Raw genomic sequence first — 15,032 nt, 5'->3', positions numbered from 1 at the left:
CTGTTTGAGATGGCCGAGAGACATGTGAAGATCCCGACACTCCCCACGTTCCCGGTGGACCGTCAGTTGGACGGGAGCATCTACGGCATGTGGAAGGTGATGATGGAATCCATTCTGGAGTCTTACGACCTCGCCGATTTCGTCGTTGTCTGTGTTCCACGGCCGGAAGTAGAGGAAGGGGAGTTACCGTCGATCCGAAAGGACCGGGAGGCCCAGACACAGATGTGGGATCGTGTCAACACCAGGGTCTGTTCGTTTATTTTCCTCAACTGCACACCGCAGGTAACCAATCATGTAAAGCACATGACGCTGGCCAGAGGTATATGGCAGCATTTGGCCTCACTTTACAACAGGGTATCGCCCATGAAGAGGATTTCCTTGGAAGTACAGATGCGGGTTATGAGCCCTGCAAAGTCGTCGACGATGCGGGAGCATATTAACAAGCTGCAGGCTCTTCAGCAGGAAGTTCTTTAGGCTGGGAATGAGGCCATCACGTTGCTGTCACATTTGCCCTCTTCGTACTCAGCATTTTACTCCTCTTTGATTACCAGTGGCAGGCTCAGCACCATCACGTGGGAGGAGCTTGTGCCCATGGTCCTGGACCAGGAGGAACGATTGTTCGTGAACAGATCGTTGCTGATGACATCTTGCTAGAGTTCTGTTCGACGGAAGACAGTACGGTGGACCTCTTCACGAAGTCGCTCTCTCAGGATTTGCTCAGGCGGCACCCCAGCTCCCAGTGGTTGGTTACACAGCCAGGAGCTGAGAGGGGGTGTTAGAAGTCATCTCCTGTCTAGATTTATACACCAGGGCCTTTGTTGTGGGTGTGCCCGCCCTTATCAGGTGTTTTATCATTTTTCCTCACTCCCCGTATTATTCCCCTATTTTTTCCCATTTTTCCAGTGGTTGGGAGGGTTGCCAAAGGATGCCACGAGCACTCCAGTGCTGGCCGACTGCATGTTTCTCAGTCGTGGGCTACTGGACTGCTGGCCGACTGTACTTGCTCAGTCGTGGGCACTTTTCTGCTGGCCGACTGCATTTATGCAGTCGTGGACATTTTTCAGCAGTCGTGGGCACTTCCTATGCTGGCCGACTGCTCTCCCAAGGGCATATATATAGGCCCCCAGCCCCATACCACTATTTGTATCATATTCGGGATCTTCTTGTGTATATCAGAGCAGAGTTAAACGCCTACATCTCTCTCTCTCTCTTGTGCTGTTTTTCTGCCTGCGTTTTTGCTCGTGTTCCCAGATCTGGTCATCATCTCCGCTGCGTATTCTGACAAATACATCATGTGACTATGTAGAGGACGTTAGGATGGCGTTTGAAATAGGGAGGAAGGTTGCAACAAACATAGCACCTAGAGGCTCAAAGTTGGGTAAAACCAAGCTAATCCACATCTCAAGGATGATGACTGCATTTGATGGAACTAGAGATCCTATTCATAACCTAGAGAAGTTCAATCAAATTTGCAAGGTAATGGAATGGATTGATAATCCCACCAAGTTCTGTTTATTCATACTTTGCCTTGAAGGAGAAAGTCTGAATGAAGGCAAAGCAGGCCAATGGTTTAAACCCGCTTGAAAAGTCTAGCTATGAGGTCTTGAGACACACTTTCATTATGGGATTCTTACTCCTAGTGGAGCCAGGTAGATCTCCATTGCACAGATCATAACCTTAAGTAGAAGGAGGGAGAAACAAAGCTGGATTACATTGCTAAAACCAAGTATCTTCACATGAGATGCAACACCAGCAAAAGACTAAATGATTTATTACTTTTAAGATTGATTCATGATTGGTCTTAAGAGCAAGAGGCTTTATGACCATCTCTACTGGTCTAGGCACTATATCTTTGATGAGTGCTGCTCGCAAGGAAATAGACCTGGTATATAATTTATAAGACAGGGATGTGTGCACACATTCATGCACGTGCACACACTTTTGCACCTCATTCATAGACACATAGATGCACACTCAGTTGCACATGCACGTGCACACACCCACACATGTGTACACATGCACACCACACTTACATGTGCACACACATATGCTCGTGCACAGGTGCACACGTTGACACATTGCACATCCATATGCACATACTCGTCACACATTTTCACAGCATGCATGTGTACATGCACACTGCCTTGGGCATGCATAACCACCCACACGCTTGTGCCCACACATGCAAGAGCACAATCCCCCCCCCCTCTTTCTCTCTAAAAATTTAAACCCCCTCCATTTTTAAATCCCCCCGGAATGTGCAACATTCATTTTACAGAAGCAAGTTTACATTGTCCCCATTGCCCCTAAGAGGCCATTTTTAAAGACTGACGAGGCTAGTTCTATCATCTTAGAAAGAGAGGGTTTTGTGTTTATGGGTCCATGAAAATACGATTGGAGTAGGAAACATAGGTTTTTTTCTCTCTGTGGAAGGCATGCCTAATAAAACCGGCTTCTTCATCAACGTGCGGGTTGTGTGAACATGGCGGAGGATGTGGAAAAAGCAATTGTAGTTTCTAAATATAGGGGGGTTCTAATCCAATCAATAGCTCACGCATGTGTAAATATTTCAATGCCACGTCATGCCTGTGGTCACCGCACTCCTACCCCCACACCCCCCTCGGCCGCTTATTGCTAGCCCCAGTAATACAAGCTCTTAGTTACTATGGTGGAGAAGTGCAAGAGTTGCAACCAAAGGTCGAGATTGTGGAGTTTAGAGGGGGTGTCCACATATAGAACAGAGATCCAACCAACCTCCAATTGCCATTCATGTGCTATCTGGCAGCATAGGAAAAGAAAATTATCCCACAATCTGCTTCCAAAGTTGCGCGTGGGGATGCCTTGTTGTGCTTTCGCCACGAGTGTGCTATTGTGATTGCATGCTGCCAACCTCTCGCATAGGAATCCTCCAAGGGCAAATTTCAGAGAGTGGAGGCGGAGTCGCCTTTGGTTGCAGAGTGCATCTTTCAGAGGATACACGTAGTGGCCGCCGCTTCTCGAAGTGGCATACTGATCCAGACCCTACAGATGTGGACTCTGATTGGCGCATATGGGCATATGCTATGCGCCCCTTGGCCCGGCTCCAGTGGGACCCTGGCGAGTACGAGTGGCATGATCCTTATGCGTCCCTCGAGGCCACAGAGATCACCTTTTTCCAGTACACTGTTTGGTTGGGGAGGCATATTTTGACTGCGAGGAGGATGGTCTCTCCAGCTGCATCGGAGCATTGGCGGCTAAAGGGACTCTCACAGGAGTTTTTGGAGGATTTATGGACCAGGCTCTGGGCTAGCCGACAGGCACGCAGGATCTGGACTTTCCAGTGGCTGGTTGCCCACATGGGCTCTGCAGTTGGCACCTGGCTTGTCTACAGTGGCCTTCCGTCGGCCTGCGTCCGATGCGGCCACCCATTGGAGACACAGAGACATTGCCTATGGGATTGTCCACAGGCACAGCAGATTTGGCTGAGGATGCTGCGCATTTTGGCCCCCCTCTCTCCAGAGGGCATGTATACGTGAGGAGCCGCTGCTTGGTCGACTTCGTCAGGGCCCATGTTCCCTGACGAAGTCGACCAAGCATGTATGTTGTGCTCGACACTACCCTCTGAAGTGCCCATGTTCCCTTCCATCTGCTCTCTATTGTTCCACCCACACATGGTAGATACGAGACGAAGCAGGACAGCCAGGCCATCAGATTCATTAGGAGCCAGCCTCGCCTTGTTTCTTCACCGGATTTCTCGTCCGCCGGTTGGACACAGGAGAGGGATCTACGATGGGAGCTCCTTAGCAACCTCACCATATGGTTCACCTCGAGAGCCCGTTGTTTCAGGGCCTTTGAGGAGAGACTGGAGACACCAGCAGAGACTGTTCGGGGGATCTAGCAGGAGTTGATTCACACCCTGCGAGGACAGTATGACCGCATCCGGGGCGACTCGGATCGAGCGATCTTGCAGCGCCAGGCCTTCCACACCACTTGGCGCAGCGGCCCCTTCTATACTCTACACGCGGGTACCCCCCGCTGGCACTACAGGCCACCTGTTTGGATTTTCCCCCCTCCCATTGTATGATATAGCCTCTCAGTTATTTGTATTGTTATTTGTACTTTTTTTAACTAATGAAAGGATCTTTTCTCGAAAAAAAAATGAAACACTCACTCCATGAAACCGATCCCGTCAAGTGGGAAAGACTCCGTTGGACACCCACACGCTTAATAGCACAACTTTAAAACCACAAATATGAAATGGACAACTTAAAACAACTTGAAATTTAAATGAAATGAAATGGAAAGATGGACACCAACACTGGGGCCGGAACGGGCCGACCCCCCCCCTCAATATATGATATATTTATTGGGAGTATTTAATAAATACAATGCTCCATGGGTTCCAAGAACCAGATAATGTCCATGTACATATGAAAACAGTACCAAACAAGTAGGCTCGAATTTCGATGTAGAAGCTCGAAGCAGAACGACCACTAGTGTGGTCCAATCGCTACGGTCCTGTGCATTCACTGGACTCCGCGGAGAGTGCCTCACTGGTGTTCCGAGACCACGCACAGACAGGCGCTCTCGTACTAACGCCTGGCTCTCCCGATCTCAGCACCTTTGGACCGAGGTTTGCCAATATAGCTTGGACAACCCGGCACCGAACGGGTGTGGCCGTAGAGGGATATATCCCTTATCAGATTTAAACAGAAAATGCTTTACTCAAATCTGAAAATCACTTACTTGTAGATGGTTGATAGAAGACCAAAACTTGTGGTATGCTGAAGCCACCCAGGTGATTCGAAGTCTCCTTGTAGAACACCAGTGGAGAGGATGTACCACCACAAAGAACACAACCGCTTGATTGGAGAATCACTTGCAGCCTGCTGGACAGTAAGAGCAACCACTTTGTTGAGATGGCACAGTTGCCTGCAGGAGAGGAGCAGTAGAGTGAGGCGTGGCCTTCAGATGGTGCCAGCCAACTCTGTGTAGGCAAAGCATGTGGTGGGCGCCTGGCTGGGAAAGGAGAAGCAGCCGGCTGGAGGATGTAATCGCCTGTATGGGAGGTGAGAGCAACGTGGAGTAAACAGCCGCCTGTAGTAGCACATGCGCAGCAGTGCCTTGTGAAGATGGCCCACGTCTGAGAACAGTAGCAGCTGCCAGAAGGAGCAACAATACATCAGCCGCCTGGTAGGGTAGTAAGCGCAGCCAGCAGAGCAGAGGGTACTGCAGTCACTGTGCAGGGAAAGCAGCCGCCTATTGGAGGAGCAACCGGCTGGAGGATACGTGCAGTCACTTGAGGCGTGTACAGCCACCAGCCACGATGGAAGAGATGGCCGCCGGTTGATGGATCCCCGCCAGATAGATGCGATGGATTCTACGCTTGAAGAGAGTCCTTTTTTTAATAAAATTAAAGTGGAGTTGTACTATTGATGATACCCACGTTTGCATGTGGGGACTAGTGGGAGTAGGTGACCATGCCCACCCCCACACTCACTTAAAAGTGGGGCTCCCCACCTTGGCCCCTAAGTGGGTGCCCAAAGGGGGTGCCCACTTTTAAATTAGTGTGAACACTTAACCTTATAAAACAAAGGGGTTAGAATAGAATATTAAAACAACATGTGTAACATACTTACCACCTGTTCACATGCACTAAAACTCGTCAGAATACAGAGCAGACTTCACGACTCACTGGCAGGCGTCCCCGCTCAGTAAGTAACACGTCAGGTAGGCAAACACACAAATACATGTCATGCGAAAACAGTTTCAAGCATACAAATCATGTGTGCATGTGCAAATAGTAACATGGACATATCTCCCGTTCATGGAACAAGTACAAAATATCTGTCGGCACAAAACTGGCACGACATAAAAACATAAAAACCTGGTCTTCCTATGGAGTGACAGTCCCATAGGTAAGACACAGTTCCAGGCACGAGTCTCCCTATGGTGTGACAGTCCCATAGGCAAAACACGGCACGAATATTGGCTCTTCCATGGCGTGACAATCCCATGGATCGAACACAGTCCAGGTCATACACGGGTGGCACTGGTCTGGCTCCCGTCCATACGACACCATCCTGCTAACACACGGGTGGCACCAGTCTGGCTCCCGTCCATGTCAGCAAAATACTGGCCTCTTCACATGAGACACCGGCCTGGCCTCAACTGAACCAGACGCAAAAACTAGGAATGGACCAAATGGTCGGCCAATTGGTGACACTCCACAATCGCAACACGAATCCACGTGTATGGTGGAGTGTTCATTGAATTGCCCTCTCACAATCCCAACATGAATCCACATGCAAGGTGAGATGAACAATGAGCCTCTTGGCCTCTGTATGGGGAGATAGTGATTCTAATATGGCATAAAGAGAAATAAATCCATGTCCCAAATAAATGGGCAAGACAAAACAGTCCCATAAGTCGAGATATCATAATCCAAGCTCAAAGCACACAAACATGTGCCAATCCACATGACCCTTGGCGTACACAAGTCCCTTGCCAACCAGGTATCATGTCCACTTTACCACTTGCACTCCGTGTTGGTACTCTGACCACACACCTTGGTTGAGAGGTGGGCTCAAGTAACAAGATAAAACAATCACTCGCAGGCATTAATAACCTGGTGTTCCATAAGCATTTCTGCTACACACAGTCTATAGGCATTTCGGCCACCAGCTCACACTACCCTCTCAAGTGCCCATGTTCCCTTCCATCTGCTCTCTATTGTTCCACCCACACATGGTAGAAACAATCTTCAAGAGAGCACGTAGGACAAGAGAACACTACACAGGGTATGTTGTGCTCGACACTACCCTCTGAAGTGCCCATGTTCCCTTCCATCTGCTCTCTATTGTTCCACCCACACATGGTAGAAACAATCTTCAAGAGAGCACGTAGGACAAGAGAACACTACACACGGTATGTTGTGCTCCACACTACTCTTTGAAGTGCCCATGTTCCCTTCCATCTGCTCTCTATTGTTTCTACCAACACATGGTAGAAACAATAGAGAGCAGATGGAAGGGAACATGGGCACTTCAAAGAGTAGTGTGGAGCACAACATACCGTGTGTAGTGTTCTCTTGTCCTACGTGCTCTCTTGAAGATTGTTTCTACCATGTGTGGGTGGAACAATAGAGAGCAGATGGAAGGGAACATGGGCACTTCAGAGGGTAGTGTCGAGCACAACATACCCATGGAACAAGTACAAAATATCTGTCGGCACAAAAATGGCACGACGTAAAACATAAATCCTGGTCTTCCTATGGAGTGACAGTCCCATAGGTAAGACACAATTCCAAGCACGAGCCTCCCTATGGAGTGACAGACCCATAGACAAGACACGGCACGAATACTGGCTCTTCCATGGCGTGACAATCCCATGGATAGAACATACATGGGTGGCACCAGTCGGGCTCCCGTCCATACGACACCATCTTGCTAACACACGGGTGGCACCTGTCTGGCTCCCGTCCATGTCAACAAAATTCTGGCCTCTTCACATGAGACACTGGCCTGGCCTCAAGTGAACGAGACACAAAAACTGGAGATGGACCAAATGGTCGGCCAATTGGTGACATATGGTGGAGTGTTCATTGAATTGTCCTCTCACAATCCCAACATGAATCCACATGCATTGGCCCATCGCAAATTCACAGGAGTATTCTTTGATGATATCTTGGTTTTCTCCAAGAATGAGCAGGAACACAGAACTCATTTGGTCGCAGTGTTCGAAGACTTGCAGAAGCATAAACTTTTCATTAATGCCAAGAAAAGTGAGTTCTTCCTTTCAGAGATACATTATCTGGGTCATATTGTATCCAAAGATGGAGTAACAATGGATCCTCCGAAGATAGAGACCATTCGGAATTGGCCTGAATTGCAAAACGTACATCAAGTACGTAGTTTTCTGGGATTATGTTCGTATTATAGGCGTTTCATAAGGCATTTTGCTATGATTGCCACCCCTCTACATGATCTCACAAAGAAGAAAACCACTTTCAAATGGACTTAAAAAGAACAGGATGCTTTCTTGCAGCTCAAGCATGCTATCATATGTGGTCCAGTATTGATTGTTCCTGACTTGCACAAATCATTCGTAGTTGAATGTGATGCTTGTGGTGATTGTATAGGAGCTGTCCTAAATCAAGAAGGGCATGCAGTTGCATACGAGAGCCGTCGTTTGCATGATGCTGAGCTTCATATGGATATTCATGAGAAAGAGCTCTTGGCTGTAATTCATGCCTTAAAGATATGGAAACATTATCTTCTTGGAGCTGAATTTGTAGTCAAGACAGATCATCAAAGCTTGAGATATTTTCTATCTCAAACAAAGTTTTCAGAGAAGAAGATGAGAATGGCAAACTTTCTTTCCATGTTTCATTTTCAGATTGTGCATACTCCAGGAAAGAAAAATGTGGTGGCCGATGCATTATCCAGGAGGCCTTATGTAGTTGCAATCTCAGTGACCTCTCATGGAGACTTATCTGCTATGCGAGATTTGTATCATTTGGATACTGATTTTTGCCATATATGGACTGATTTGATGGCTGGTCATTCACATGCCTCTTATGCTATCAACAAAGGTTATCTTATGAAGGATAATTGCCTTTGTGTGGTGAAGGATTTGCGTCCAAAGGTTATGGACGAATTTCACGCTCCACCATATGCTGGTCATAGAGGTATTATGCCTACTACACGCATGATTCAGAGATATTTCTTTTGGCCAAGCATGCGTAAAGACATTGAGGCTTATGTGCATGCATGTATTACTTGCCAAAAGGTGAAATTTGACAGCAAAAACCTCCAGGTTTGCTTCAGCCATTGCCTATTCCCTCGCAACCTTGGGAAAGTATTACTCTGGATTTTATTATGGACTTGCCTAGATCCCAGCATGGGAATGATGCTATTTGGACCATTGTGGACAGGTTTAGCAAGCAAGCTCATTTCTTGCCCGTCAAGAAAACCATTAAAGCTGATCATATGGTAAAGCTTTTTCTTGCTAATATCTTTAAGCATCATGGTATGCATAAATCCATTGTTGGGGATAGAGATCCCAGGACTACAAGCCTCTTTTGGAGGGCTTTATTTGATAATATGGGTACTAAACTTGAGTTTTCATCAGCTTATCATCCCCAAATGGATGGCCAAAGTGAAGCTGCAAATTCAGCCGTGTTGGATTTACAGAAGTATTATGTGGCAGATCAAAAGACTGCATGGGAAAGGTATCTTCCACTTGTTGAGTTTGCCTACAACAATACAATCCATGCCTCCACGGGAAAGGCTCCGTTTGAGATTATCTATAGCAGAGTGATATTGCCACCCATCCTTCGTACAAAGAATGAGATTTTTGCAGCTGATGAATATGTTCGTGACTTGGATGTAGCCTTTGGTCAGGTGCGGACAGCCATTGCAAGATCTCAAGATAAGCATAAAATGGCTAGTGACAAACATAGAAGGGACATGCAAGTTAAAGAAGGTGATTGGGTTTTGCTGAAATTTGAGATGGCTAGGCTTCGGAAGAGGCTAGGACGAGAAGGATCATATCCTAAGCTTTCTCCTCGCTAATATGGACCCTTCAAGGTGATTTAAAAGATCAAAGAAGTGTCATACAAGCTTGCTTTACCTAGTCATTGAAAGATTCACAATGCCTTTCATGTGAGTCTTTTTCGGAAATATGTGGGGCCAAATCCTGACGAGCCTTTCACAGAAGATCCGCCAGAGATTGATGAGCTTGAGGAGATCCTCCAGCCAGAACAGATTGTTTTTCACAAGGAGCGAAAGCTACCAACAGGGAAGCTTTCCAGGAGATACCTTGTGAAGTTTAAAAATTATTTGCCTATTGATGCAAATTGGGTAAATGAGGATTATTTTATTGATTACCCACACTTGTTGCAAGCATATCTTGAGGCTTTTCAGTTGAGGACAACTCTTTAGAAACCCGAGGGGATGTCACCAATTGGCCGACCATTTGGTCCATCTCGAGTTTTTGTGTCTCGTTCACTTGAGGCCAGGCCGGTGTCTCATGTGAAGAGGCCAGTATTTTGTTGACATGGACGGGAGCCAGACTGGTGCCACCCGTGTGTTAGCACGATGGTGTCGTATGGACGAGAGCCACACTGGTGCCACCCGTGTATGTTCTATCCATGGGATTGTCACGCCATGGAAGAGCCAGTATTCGTGCCGTGTCTTGCCTATGGGACTGTCACTCCATAGGGAGGCTCGTGCCTGAAATTGTGTCTTACCTATGGAACTGTCACCCATAGGAAGACCAGGATTTATGTTTTATGTCGTGCCATTTTTGTGCCGACAGATATTTTGTACTTGTTCCACAAACGGGAGATATGTCCATGATACTATTTGCACATGCACTCATGTTTTGCATGTTTGAAACTGTTTTCGCATGACTTGTATTTTTGTGTTTGACTGCTTGACGTGTTACTTACTGAGTGGGGACGCCTGCCAGTGAGTCGTGAAGTTTGCTCTGTCTTCTGACGAGTTTTGGTGCATGTGCACAGGTGGTAAGTATATTGCACATGTTGGTTTGATATCTTATTTCTAACCTTTAGTTTTATAAGGTTGTATGTTCACATACACTTAAAAGTGGGCACCCACTTAGGGGCCAAGGTGGGGAGCCACACTTGACTTGTGTGCGTGTGGGGGTGGGTGCATGGTCACCTACCCACACCACCATAGAGCTGGCCGCCCACATGCAAACATGGGGAGCCAGCCAACTCTAGTCGTGCAACTCCCTCTCCAACCGTCATAATAATAGAGCCACCACCTCCATCGTAGCAACCTTGGCGATCATCTCCTTGGTTTTATTTTTCAAGCGACGCCATCTTCACCATCTTAGTGGCCGGCGACTCAGTTCCTCCACACCTCTTCAGGCTGCAGCCACGCGTCTTCCCCCCCTTGCAAGCGGGTGCTTCTTCCTACCCATCAGGCGACTATTCCCCATCAGTTTTGCTGCGCATATTCCTCCTCCAGCAGACGACTGCACATCAGCTGCGTTTCTGCTTCTCTCAGGCTGCGCCCACTTTACCTTTACAGCTTACGGCTGCACACAATCAGGCGGCTGAGGCCTATGTAAGTGGCTGTGCTGACTCTCCAGCGGGCTGCTCTTTGCACTACAAGCAGCGCAGGTTGCAGCCAGGCGGTTACTCCTTTTCAGGCTGCGCCTCATCTACCTCTACAGCCGACGGCTGCACAACAGATGACTGCCACCTCAACAGGTGGCTGCTCCTTCTGTCCAGCAGGCTGCAAGTGACCGTGCGCCTCCATCTCCTCCACCAGGCTGCCTTTTCTCCACTGCAGCCAGGCGACTATATTGGTTGCTCTTCCACGCCTTAGGCTGAGCCACCTTCTCCTATACATCTGGTGGCTGTGTTCCTGCAGCGAGGCGTTACTTCTCCTAAGGCGGCTGCTCCATCTCCTTTTTGCAAGAGGTTGCACTTCTTTTCCATTGGCAGCTACAAGAGGACTTTACACCTCCTAGGTGGCTACACCTTCTACACAGACACATCCGGCCTACATGTTCAATGGACCACTTTGTGAAGGATTTCCACCCTCTTGGTCTGCTAACACCATCATTGGGTCACCCCCATCCTAAAAGCTCTACTTGATCCTAATAATTACAAGATGATCATGATTGGTCAAACTCTGTGGATCAGTGCTAGAGGCAGAGCTCGGTTCATTTGCAGAGAGAGAGAGACATGGATGCATAGCCTCAGGACAAGCAAGCTTTTTAAGGAACTACTCTACCCTTGACCATATCTTCACCCTCCATGCCATCATCGAGGAGGGTAGAGCACAACATCAAAGGATTTACTGCTAGTAGTTTTGTTGATTTCTTCCACAAGGCCTTTGATACTAAACCCCGAGCGAGTCCCATATGACATCGTTTGGAGCATCATCACCCTCTATGAGTCTATCATCGAACGAGTGAGCCCCAAGCTGTACATGGCAAAATTGGGGTGTAACAGGGCTGCTCTCTATCACCCACTCTTTTCCGCCTCTTATTGATGAGATCGACAGATCAGGTGGGTCTGGTCCCACACTAGCAAGCATATTGATCCCCCTACTACTTTTTGCAGATAACATCGTCCTCCTTTCAGATTCAGCTGAGGGGCTGCATAGACATTTGCATGCCTTACATGATTTTCACACTCAAGGGGACCTTCCTGGTAACCTTGGTAAAACCAAGGTAATCGTCATAATCATCTTCTTTCCTCAACATTGGACTTCACATAATGTTTGTGTGTAGGTAAAGTGCTAGTGTTTTACAGTTGGTATCCAAGCCTAGTCAACCTACATTTTTTTTCCTTTCTGGCAACCGTGTGCATTGACTACTTGAATAGGGTAGCAAGTAATTATTTGAGTTCTTTCTAGTATCCCACCCACCCTTTCTCAATGTGAAAGGCTTTCATCCTTCGCCATCATTCTTTATCCTTGGTTTCAGGTGACTTGTTATGGATCCTTGCAGATTTATTTCAGGGTCTCAAAGCAAGCATGGAAGCCATGTCTAACCGTCTCGATCAGATAGAGTCGGCACCCCAAGCACCTATCGTTACAGATTTGGCATCAATGCTCATGCTTCTCAACAAGGGCTTGATGATTCCAAGGACGAGAGGTCACAAGGCTGCACTCACTCAGCCATATCCATTGTACTAGAGATTCAGTTATATTACTTCTTGCTTGTACATAATACAGACAGTAGTTTAGGACTCGTGTGGGTGGTGTGTGATTCTACCACACTCTTCTTCCTATCTCTAAAAACTAGCACATAGGCACAAGTGTTCCTACACTCAGGACACCTATTCTGATGAGCATTGTACATGTTGTGAGCCCTTGTCCAAGGACATGTCGCCAAGCGCCATCTGGGTCATAGAGTCAACTCAATGTCGAGTCCATGTGCAAGTCCTGCACACTAAGATGTAACCCATTTCCAAGTTGTAAATGATGGATACGGCTGCTGGACACTTATTAGACCCATGGTTGGGTGCCTGGACACCCAGCCAGTCAATAATATGTCTAGGGATTAGAATCGGTTATGTGTGACAGTTAGTCCAATGCAACTAGCAATAACCATCATTAAAGGGGGCAATGGACATTGAGACCAAAATAAGTGTGTGAAACCTATTCAAAAGGTCCACCTCAAGTGCCCCAAAGTGGGAAAGGGATAGGCTGAAAAGGGCACCCAGTTTGCACAACCAGTTTGCCAAACCTAGCCTAGCCTACAGTCAAAAAAAATCCCTTGCCCTAGTTGGCCAGCTTAGGCTCCTAAAAAAAGAGGCCCTGCCGGACACTTATTAGACCCATGATTGGGCGCCCAGACAGCTAGCCAGTCAATAGTGGGTCTAGGGTCTAGAATCGGTTACGTCTGAACCCGGTTAGTCCACTGCAACTAGCAATAACCATTATAAAGGCGGCAATGGACATTGAGACCAAAATAAGAGTGTGAAACCTATTCAAAAGGTCCACCTCAAGTGCCTCAAAGAGGGAAAGGGATAGGCTGAAAAGGGCACCCAGTTTGCCAACCCTAGCCAAAAAATCAAGGATTGGCCAGCATAGGCTGCCTATAAAAGAGGCCATAGGGGCGCCTTAGACCCCATCTCTTAGGCCAACGGCGGCAGAGTAAAGAAAAACCCAAGGCATCCAAGAGGTCAACACGGGGCTGAATTGCTGCAGACAAGGCGGCCAGGTCAGTCCAAGCCAAAGCACACATCTTCACTGGTGCTGAAGATTAATGCAAGTCAACAATGCTTTCCAGACAAGGGGCGGCCAGATCTGCAGCCCTGGACAGCGAGGTGGAGATCTCTTGGAGATTACTGCACATTCACGTCTATCCTTTTTGGGATGATTTATGATCAGTTTGTACTCGTTTCACTTGCAGCAACATAAGCAAATACATGGCCCTTCAGTGGGTAATTGGAAACAAGTACCATGTGCAAAGCTGCCTATCTTCCTTTCTCTCGATCTCTTCCAAATCAGTAATTAAATGCATGCCTTTTGTTAGCAGTCATCTCCTGTCTGTACACACTGTCAGGGCATCTGTTGTGGGTGTGCGTGTCTTCCCATTTTTCCTCACTCTCCGTATATTTTTTCCTATTTATCTGGAGGTGTGTGTGTATGCGCTGTCAGCTGCCCCCAGATGCTGGCCGACTGTATTTTCTTGCTGCCCGACCCATTCCTGAGTGCTGGCCGACTGGGTTTACACTGGCCGACTGTCAGTTTGCTGGTCGTTGGCAGCCAGGGCAGCTGTCGGCTGATTATGAGCTGGCTGACCAGCAGCCAGGGGCCATATAAAATGGCCCCTTGCCCCCACACTCCCACTTGTATATTTATTGGTGTATATAGCAGAGTTACACAGCTTCTCTCTCTCTCTTTCATGTGTGTATTGCTCTCTACAGCAGTTAGTCTTCATTTCCGCTGTGCATTCTGACACCTTTATCATCATTAAAGAGTTTCCAGTATGTCTCATGTAACGCTTAAACACAGTTGCACACAGTTGTGTGTGCATGCCTGTGGAGCACCTGTAGTTATGCTTTCTTCCCCCAAAATCATACTTCCATCGCTCTATTTGAAGCCAAACTCTACACACTGAAATATCTGTAGGAGGTTGATAAAGACATTGTTGATACTCCAGCAATCTATATTGAGGTTTCAGCGCCATCATTTGGATAGGGCAAGTCATAGACTGATACTCCTCTCTCAAGTCAGAAGGAAAGTCAGACTCAACAGCAGCACCAAATGCACAATGAAGGAAATCAAGCAACAGCCTTCCACAGCTCTTACTCAACAAAATGGGATAGTCAAACCCAAAAATAAAGAAGCCTATTTGATGGCTGGAAAATGATCAAAGAAGAAGGTTAAGTTTGCCAAAACAGTTCACATTGAGCGTTGCCGAAAGAGTGAAGGATCCCAAGCCACATCAAACTTCTGCTGGTCTATGAACAAAGAATCAAACACACTCCATTTCAACATGTTTGTGTGATCCCTAGTTGTATGTTCATGCATAGTCACAGTTAAATCCAGGCCCTACAT

General features: G+C 47.3%; 1 protein-coding gene across 1 annotated transcript in view; it reads right to left on the bottom strand.

The window, feature by feature from the left end:
• LOC147631680 (proteasome subunit alpha type-6) overlaps positions 1-15,032 on the bottom strand; it is a 45,996-nt gene that overhangs the window by 2,020 nt on the left and 28,944 nt on the right. The window lies entirely within an intron of this gene.

Source organism: Cibotium barometz, chromosome 14 (genome assembly GCF_041138505.1).
Source record: "Cibotium barometz isolate CiBa-2024 chromosome 14, ASM4113850v1, whole genome shotgun sequence".
Classification (NCBI taxonomy): Eukaryota; Viridiplantae; Streptophyta; class Polypodiopsida; order Cyatheales; family Cibotiaceae; genus Cibotium; species Cibotium barometz.
The sequence above is the reverse complement of the archived record's forward strand: the minus strand, read 5'-3'. Positions and strand labels throughout refer to the sequence as shown.